General features: G+C 34.4%; 1 protein-coding gene and 1 long non-coding RNA gene across 7 annotated transcripts in view; one reads left to right on the forward strand and one right to left on the reverse strand.

The window, feature by feature from the left end:
• Positions 1-10000, forward strand: part of LOC135206907 (uncharacterized) — a 497699-nt gene that overhangs the window by 186905 nt on the left and 300794 nt on the right. The window lies entirely within an intron of this gene.
• Positions 1-10000, reverse strand: part of LOC135206904 (uncharacterized) — a 99714-nt gene that overhangs the window by 87735 nt on the left and 1979 nt on the right. The gene's annotated exons all lie outside the window — the stretch shown is intronic.

Genomic DNA, 10000 nt, shown 5'->3' on the forward strand with positions numbered 1-10000 from the left:
ACACATATATATATATATATATATATATATATATATATATATATATATATATATATATATATATATAGTGTGTGTGTGTGTGTGTGTGTGCGTATGTCTACATGTATGTGTATGAAAATGAAAAGGCACATAAAAAACTATCCGAGGCGTGTAACTAGTGCTTTCATAGGCTTTTTGTCTTCATAGTATATTAATAGTTTATTGTAAAAATCTCTATATATATATACGTGTATGTATATATACATTTATATATGTGTATATATATACGTGTGTGTATTATGAGCGTATGTATGTGTGTGTACGCCTGTATGCATCTTGTATCCCTACATTCTTGAACTAACGCATCCAAAAGATTAAGGAAAGTATCGACTTCAAGCCCCTTGCGTGGTATATTGCAAGAAATTTTGTCAGAGAAGGAAGTGTCGCTTGAAATCCTGCGCGTATAGCTGAAGCCATTAAGGTCAGGGATGACCTGCTTTTCGCTCGCTTGATGGTCTTCGTGGAATTTAGGCGTTGGGAAGGAAAATCAACCTTCCATTTTTCAGGTTATTTTCAAGTAATGTGTTGTTCATCAGAAATAGGGCGTGTTAATATTATGTTTAAGCTGGCCATTTTTATGTGTATGAGTAATCATAATGCATCAGCTTTTCAGTAATAATAATAATAATAATGTTAATAATAACTTAATTCATAAAATAAAATCCCCTTAAAAAAATGATGAGCTGATTATTCTACGAAGAATAACAGAAAAGATATTTTACGGCCTGTGACATTTTGGAGATTTTCGTTTTTTGATTCAGAGTAGAGGAAAAATTAGAGAAAGTTATTCTTCTCTTTTTTTTTTTTTTTTACACATTTCGGTCACATTGTAAATTGTGCCTTCCCTTTTGCAGTCCTCTTATTCATTCTGAAGTAACCAGTGCGATTGTGGTAAAACCCGGGGTATCCTTTTAGGAATTCTTTTGGTTTCTGTAAACGAAGAATGGAAAATCCTATTGGAATGCAATTGGTTTATCTCTGAGAGAGGTTCGGTGTCCTGGTTATTAAACATCAAAGAGCACCTCTCTCTCTCTCTCTCTCTCTCTCTCTCTCTCTCTCTCTCTCTCTCTCTCTCTCTCTCTCTGTGTTTTCGAAATTAACAACAAAGAATAAATCTACCCAGCATAATGACACTTTCAGGGTAGAGAAAGAGAGGAAAAAAATGAAAGAAACCGGAATATTAAAAAAATACCACAGTGAGCATTTGAGATGATTACGTGTGCCCTCTTTTATATATATATATATATATATATATATATATATATATATATATATATATATATATATATATATATATATATATATATATATATATATATGCATTCAGCTACAGATGTCCTTAATATCCAATTCGCTCTACCTCGGAATTAATATATTTTCATATACGTTAACCGTAAGGGAATTTTTTAGTTGATGATAATTTTGTCTTCTCGTGGATTCGAACCAACGCACAGAGAGAAATCAGGACTTCAGTGATTCTACCGACTTGGCCGAGTGTCTCGGTAACTTCTGCATAACCTTTAACCATCAAGTATCACCCCTTCTAAATATAGTTTCTTTCTTGGCCTGAATTCTGTTCGTGATCCAAAAATTGAAAGAAACGGAAGTAAGACGAACATTAGAAATGTCGTCCCATCCTGAAATTTATAGCAAAGGAAGTTTGGACATTAAGTCTCTCTCTCTCTCTCTCTCTCTCTCTCTCTCTCTCTCTCTCTCTCTCTCTCTCTCTCTCTCTCTCTGTGAAATAGCTAAATGCCTTCCTTCCCAGGCATCCGACCTTGGTTATGACTCAAACGTTTTAGCATTATAATGAAAATATAAAAACAAAAAGACATACCCGTACAAATGGCTTTCAGCTTCCATGGAAGCTTTACAGTTCTAGGTAATCTTGCTTTCCACTGTTATTCTTTTGTTTCTTTAGAAACATCTTCTGTAGTTATGGTATGGTTCCCAAAACAGCGTTGCAATTTTGAGGACATACCAAAGCGACTTTGGCGTCAGTGGCCAGTAAAATTAGTTTAATTTTTCATATTTTTCCACATATGAGAACTCCGTTTTGGGTAGGAATTCTTGGCGTGTTTTTTTTTTTCCTTTGCGCCTTATTTCACTTTAAAGCATTAATGCTTTCAAAAATAATAAACTATAATGTTGCATGGATCATGTAGGTGGGGGTTGGGTTTCGCCAGTTCCAAGTGAATGCAGTTGGACACCAAAAAAATATGACAGCATGGATATAAATGATTGAACATTGTTTTCTTAAAGTAAATTATTATTAGTAGCAAAGATTTGCGTAGTTGATGATAATTTCAACAACAAAAACAGTAACAACAACAACTACTACTAGTGAGTGTATATATATGTGTATATATATATATATTTACAAGGAATAAGTGAAGTGAAATCAGGAATTTAACGAAATCCCTAGGGAATATGTGAAATGACCAATTCGCTTTGGAACATTTGAATCCCGAGGGCTAGTACAGACACGGTGAAACCGTGATTTACCTACACTGTTCCGCCGTGTTTAGTACTATCCCGATGGGTATCTTATGCCCCTAAGTGCATTTGATCCACCAGTGGCTAGTACCTTTAAAAGTGAAAATTAAGTTTCGAATCTTCCCGTCATTTCAATCTGATAATATCGGCAGTATTGCCGTGAATGGATGATAGCGTCATTATACATTGGCTCCTGCATTTCAAGACTTAGTGTGACCAGTCTGTTTTCATTGCATGCACAATGCTCAAAATATAAGTATTCCTTTTTCAAAAGATTCATATTCGTTCCAGTGATGACATTTTTCTTGGAAAGCGTGCGGTAACCCCTGTATACAAAATAAATGCTTTCAAGTGCGTATGTTATATTATATCCCAGCAGACGACTATTTACACTGGGAAGCCAGCGTTTGCAAAGTAGGACAATGCATCGTGCCATGAAGCTAATTAATTCCGGAGCAAATAGAAACGGAACGTTCAGGGGTGAATGGGGCATTTTCTAAATGCAAACAATTGTTATACTATTTTTCCCAGTGATTTCAGTAGACAATTATGCAGCGAAAATTAGTTTCAGCTCTGGTTTTGATTGAATGAGAACAAATAGGAATATGTCATTTGTAAGCCCTGTTGCTTTTTTTCTTTTATTTTTTATCGATTTTTTTATAGAATGCTAATATGAATACAAGTATTAACACAGTTAATAATAAAGGGTCATAATTATCATGCCTGTTACCTCGCCTCAACATCAGTTCCCTAGTTTGATCCCTGCTGACCTAGGCAGTGAATTATGTACCCGGTAGTCAGTCAGTTGTGATGGGATGCAGCTAGGGTAGAAACGTCATGAGATTAGGAACCTTATCCCAGAATTATTCATTTGTAAATATATACATAATACATATATATATGTATATATGTAGAATGTATATAGACATATGTGTATGTATCTGTAGGTATGCGCGTGTCTATATACTGTATATGAATGTTAGCGCCAACATTTACACATTCATGTCGAACGTGGTTGATAAGAATGTTCCAACTTCATCTATTGAATCGTAAGCTTAGTTTGTACTCTATATCTTTCGAAAATGACAAGAAAATGGTCCATTGTAGTGAATATCTGTTGCGTTGTAATCATGTATCCTGAATCACGAAGGCCATTGAAGGAAATGGGAGGAGAAAAGATACCCGTCTCTGTCTGTCTCCTTTTGATGTCAAAAGATTCATCGTGACTGCGATTGGGTACAATCTCAAGGGTCTATTCATCTGATGTGACACTGAGCTCATTAGGATGACGTTGAACGAACGCTGAAGTAGCTGAAGAAATATCAAATGAGCAACCAGACACTTTTTATCCATTCTGTATTTCTATTGTTTTTCTTTCTTTGTAACGAGTCGACCCTCTGCTTTAATGATTGCGTCATCCCTGAGGAAATTTACAAAAATATTGTGATTTTCCTCAAAATCATGTTGACATAATTAAAGGTATTGTTTACGGAGCTGCCAATGTTAAGCATGAAAGTAACTTCCCTGCACGCTGTAAGAAAAGTTTGACCGATCTTAAAAAGGAGAATACTATCCACATTACAAAAGCTGATAAGTCAATTAGTATAGTAATTTTAGATAAAGCTGACTACATATCACGTATGCAAACCCTACTGGAGGATGATGTAACTTATAAAAAACTAAAAAAAAAAATCCCCTTGATCAAATCATAAAAAGCTTTATTAGCACAGTGGAAAAATCCTTAAAGATAAAACAGAACTACTAAGAAAATTGTCAGTCTAATTTCCTTGGCTACCTTACCTGTATGGATTAGTCAAAACGCACAAAGAAAATAACCCTATGCGGCCTATTATCAGTACTGTTGGCTCAATTTCATATAAACTTTCGAAATATATCACTAAGATCTTGTCCCCGTTACTTGGAACCATCTCCGATTCTCATATATATAATTTTCTAGATTTACTTGATAAATTAAACGTAATTACTCTTTCCCCCACTGATAGATTCGTTAGTTTTGATGTATGTTCTCTTTTTACCAAAGTCCCTATAGACTCTATTTTAGAATATCTTAGTAATGAACTACCTCTACCTGTAAGTCACATTATTTCACTCACTAGGTTGTTCATTTGTAATTGTAAATTTATATTCAATGTGAATTTTATCAACAAATATTTAGCATGGCAATGGGCAACCCTTTATCACCACTCCTCTCAAACTTGTACATGGAATTCTTTGAAAAACGCTATTTACCTAATATCATTTATATTCCTGTAAAGTGGTATAGATATGTTGATGATATTTTAGCTGTTCTGCCTGCTGGTATTGATGTAAATGATTTACCCTCTAAATTACATAACCGGGTACCATCGATTAAGTTTACTCTAGAATTGGAAAAAGACAATTGCCTCCCTTTCTTAGATGTTTTGATACATAGAGAACCATTTCAGTGTAAATTCAGTATTTATAGGAAACCAACCAACAACTTAACTTATGTTCATTTCTATTCACGCCACCATCTTAACATCAAAATATCAATTGTTTCTTCTATGGTTCTACGAGCATTGCGAATTGTCAGTCCACAATATTTGGATCAAGAAATTGAATACATAAGAAAAATAGGGAAAGATTTATGTTATCCTTTGCATATATTAGATATTTGCTATAATAAAGCCCACAAAAAGTTTTATAGTGTAAGCAACACTGAGAAAGAAAATTCTAAGAACATTCTCACTTTACCTTATTTTAACGGATTTGAAACCATTAAATCATTTTTAAAAGACTTTAAGGTCAACCTTGTTTTTTCCTATAATAACACACTAAAAGGAATGTTAATAAAAAATGGCCTCAGGGAAAGCAACAACATAATACATAAAATTCCATGTATGGACTGCCCCTCTTTTTATATTGGACAGTCGAGCAAGGGCTTAGAAGTAAGATTAAAACAGCATAAATATTCTGTCAAAACTAGGCAAACATCTAATGAAATATTCATTCATTTGGGTGAAAACAACCACTGGATAAATTGGATTAGTAGTTCAGTAATAGCAAGATCAAAAGATGTCTTATCACAAAATCTTTTAGAATCTGCCATAGTACAACTTACTTCCCATTGTAATTTTGATATTAGTCGTGGCCTGTTTAATTTAGACGCTTGTATTTGTACATGTTAAGAATGACCTCAAAGATATGATTACAGACTTAAATACAAATTAGTTGCCTTAGATATATTTTCTTTGTATATATGTATGTTTAATATGTTTTGTGAATAAGTTTTTGTTTACTAAAGATCTGAATGTGGTCAGCTGTCGCCCTGTATAATCCTTCAATTGTCTTGTCCGTGTGTGTGAGCAGTTGGACTTGATCGTTTTGTTCTTAAATTGTACCCATGTTTATGCTTGTTTGGAAAGGTTACTCATTCTCTGGGTGTGTTGTATTCTAGGTACTAATCTCCTTATAGTCCCTATCTGTCACTTATACGACCTTTCCTGTACCGCCAATTTCTCATGTAAGTCAGTTTGTCTGCTAAATGAAGGACGTTGAGTCGAAAGATCTTGCAGAAACCCCATTGTTTATCTTTCCTTCGTGGCTTATACCTATATTTATGGATTTATCACGTTCCAAACTTTCGTGATTCAGTTATACGTATATATATATATGATATATATATATTATATATATATATATATATATATATATATATATATATATATATATATATGTGTGTGTGTGTGTGTGTGTTTTTATATGTGTGTGTATTTATGTATTACATACACATATAAATAATCAAAGCCTTCTTATATTATATGTTGGTGTATCAACGATAGTGTAACTAAGTGGTATCCAGTCAAGAATTATGTAGGCCCAAGACACCTTGGCATATTTTGGGGGCCGGCGGTCACGAAAATTTTGGGAATTAACTGGTCAAAGGGTCAATGTCACTACCCTGTTGCTCATAGATTTCAGTTTTGATACATGTTTATCTGTGTTGTTGAATTATATTGTCAATTTTATACATGATATTAATATCAATTCATAGAGATTTTAAGAATTTGAAATGATCAGATTTTTGTCTCCTTTGACGGAATTGTGACAAAATTGACTTTAAACCATAATATTTCAATTTGCTTTGAGACTTCCAGCAACTAGTTAAGGGTTGCTAGCGTGCTGCGAAGTAATCTTAAAATATATCTGGAGATTAAGAATAAGGACAAGAAAGACGGGTCTTTAAATTACTTTAAAAGGCTTCCTGATGATTCCTCAGGAATGAAGACTGAATTCTATACCTTAGCAAAGCAGAGGATAAATCAAAGAAAGGTTTATTTGCATTCAATGAGATTTCCAAGCTATAACAATAACTGGAAAACCTGTTGCTGTTGCTGACGATTTGATTTTGCCCGCAATATCTGAGGTCATTTCAACTGTCGTGCAACAGAATCCCAAAAGAATTACAGATGTCATTCCATTAAGCAACAATAGATTATCAAGATGCTTTAATGAATTGACAAAGGATTTCGAGAATCATCTAGCTGCACTTTCCCAGTAAAGAGTTTTGGTTTGCAAATTTGTGAGTCATCTTTATGGAAATGCTTTTGGCCTGCAGTCTTTGGCTAATACCCAAGGCGTAACAATTTGCAAAAGAGTATTTCGCTGTTTCAAAGAATATGCCGCTGGGTAACAATGGCTGAGCTGTCATGTCAGTTAGATACTGGAGTCTCATTGCGTATTTAAAAGAGGCTGTGTCTACCGTCTGTTTCACAGTGTGGTCCATTGTTAACACCTTATTGCAAAAAATCTGGGAGGAAGCCTGAACAATGCGCTTTATCTTGAAGTCAAGGCTGCCAACCACATCATGTAAACCCAGTTCAAGGTCGCTTCTTCCCGACAACTCTGTTTTAACAGTATAGAACAGTGGTTCACAACCTTTTATTGGCCATGCCTTACCTAATCGCCTCTAAAATCATGATGGCTCCCTGTGTGTGGAGGAAGCCCAAAACGCTATTAATTTGGTTTAAACATTCTCTGATTGTCCCCCGCCGCTCCCCCTTAAAAATCAAATTACTGTACGCCCCACGTTGGGAACCGCTGGTGTAGAAGAATTTGAACGCCTACTTTTCATGCGCAGGTGACTTGCGTGCGTCACGGGTTTGAGGTTTTGGACAGCAATGTAATATTTCTGAATAATAAGCAGCTTGGAGAATAGTAGTAGCTGGGAATGTCGACATATTCTACCTTTCAGAAATATTGGGAAAGTTAAGTTTACTGACTGAAAAGCTACAAGGAAATATAACGAATTTAAACTTGCCAAGAAGCTGTTTGTTCAAGGAGTTGACGTATTTCTCTCGCCACTATTGAGGCGTTGCAAGATGATGATATATTTAGTGTACATTGATCACTTGAAGAAATTGTATAATGATACTGAAATTCGGTCCAAAGATCTCTGGAAATAAGTATTCCACGTTGGATGATAGTAGACCATTTGGAACGAATGCAGCCGAAGTTGTGAATTGCGAGAAAGCCTCTTTGAGTAGGGAAGTAGGTTGCTCAAGTAAAACTTATGACGACGTCTCAGTAACTTAAGGACAAGTAAAGAAATTGCAGTGATATTCCCATTGCTGTGGCAAGAAACGAAATCATATTTTCCGACCTTTCCTGCTTATACCTTGTTAAGTCAGATTTTCCCAGAGTTTACTGCCTTCCCATCTTTCAAAAGCTCCCCACCGTTTAGGAAATGTAAGTTGAAGTACCCTCTTGTTTGTCTAACAACCTTGTGTCCCACTATTGGTAAACTTGCGAAAATACTTCGCAATATATGAGGTAAATATAGTTTATATCACACATCCATCTGTACCAGCACAAGAAAAGAGTGGATGAAATAAACAGACATTTGGATTAGCAAAATTCATCCTATACCGGAGGATATGATAGGATTTCTTCTCATTTTCAATTGTGACCCTGCAGTGATTTGAAGGGATTAAGTTAATTGCGGATCTGCAACCCTATCCTCCCCTTTCCATAAGTCAATGGATCAGACCAGACGGCTTATATTCGTTATGCCTAATCTTGCAAAAAAAATTCAATATCATAAATATTCGCATCTCACATTTTATTCAGGCGATATCAGGAGATATCAACATTCGTCCTAATATTCGGGGACTGTTCTCCCCACCTGACACCCTCATTGTTATTTGATTAATGGCATTCTCTTCTATCTGATCCCTCCACTTTCGTTCAAGAGACGAGTCCGTCCTTTTCATGACCCCCGACCCCCCCATTATTATTTTTTCCATTTCATACTAGAAGGAAAAAAAGGGGGGGGGGTGCTGGTTTTGGTCGCCTCTCCCGACGGCATTCTCTTGAAGATTTTTTTTTAAATAGAAAATACGGTCTTTTTCTTTTTTATTCTATTGGAGATATCATCCTCAGTAAATTAATCTAAACCTGTGTGTTCTCATATGACAGATGTATAGTTTATCAGATCAGATAAGTACATACAATCATGCATATATATATATATATATATATATATATATATATATATATATATATATATGTGTGTGTGTGTGTGTGTAGTGTGTTATATATATATATGTGTGTGTGTGTGTATGTGTGTGTACCATAGGGAGGGAAAATGAAACATGGGGTATAATTCGCCCCAGTGTCTCCTTTGGTTTTCTAAAGGTATAATTAGTCAGAATTTATTCGCGGTATTTCATTTTCTTTGTAGTAATTCTACATATATACATAACGAGTTATTGTAATTTTACAAACACATACACACACATATATATATATGTGTGTGTGTATAAATTCACAATAATAACTGTGTGATAAATATGCAAAAGTACCACAAAGAAAATGAAACACTGAGTCTATATTCTGACCAATTACGCTTTTAGAAACCTTATAATTATGTATAATATATATATATAATATATATATATATATATATGTGTGTGTGTGTGTGTGTGTGTTGTAGTGTGTGTGTGTATAATATATATATATATATATATATATATATATATATATATATAGATATTGTATGTATGTCTGTACTGAAGTTTGCAGTTTCCTCTATCATGATATAACTTAAGAGAAAAAAAATCACCTAGGCATTACCAAATTCGTGTTGTATCTACAGAATGGCAAATGAACCTCCAGTGCAGAACCATTCCACAATAATAATGGTTGTTCATAATTTTAAGACCGTTATACCATTTCTGTTTTATTAATTTTGTCACTTTTTAGATTCAGATGTATTCGTTTTTAATCATCTTTGTTTTCCAGTGAAAGCTTACTTTGCAAGTTAATGTTGTTTAATGTTCGGTCCAAATGATTGCACACATACCTTGGATAATCATGAATGGTAAAAAAAAATATTTCTATGATTTAAAAACATTTACCGGTACTCTTTGTTTCTGAAATAGACGTTATGTAGTGTTAATCAGAAATAAAATTACTAATTACC

The sequence above is a fragment of the Macrobrachium nipponense genome, chromosome 31, assembly GCF_015104395.2.
Source record: "Macrobrachium nipponense isolate FS-2020 chromosome 31, ASM1510439v2, whole genome shotgun sequence".
NCBI lineage: Eukaryota > Metazoa > Arthropoda > Malacostraca > Decapoda > Palaemonidae > Macrobrachium > Macrobrachium nipponense.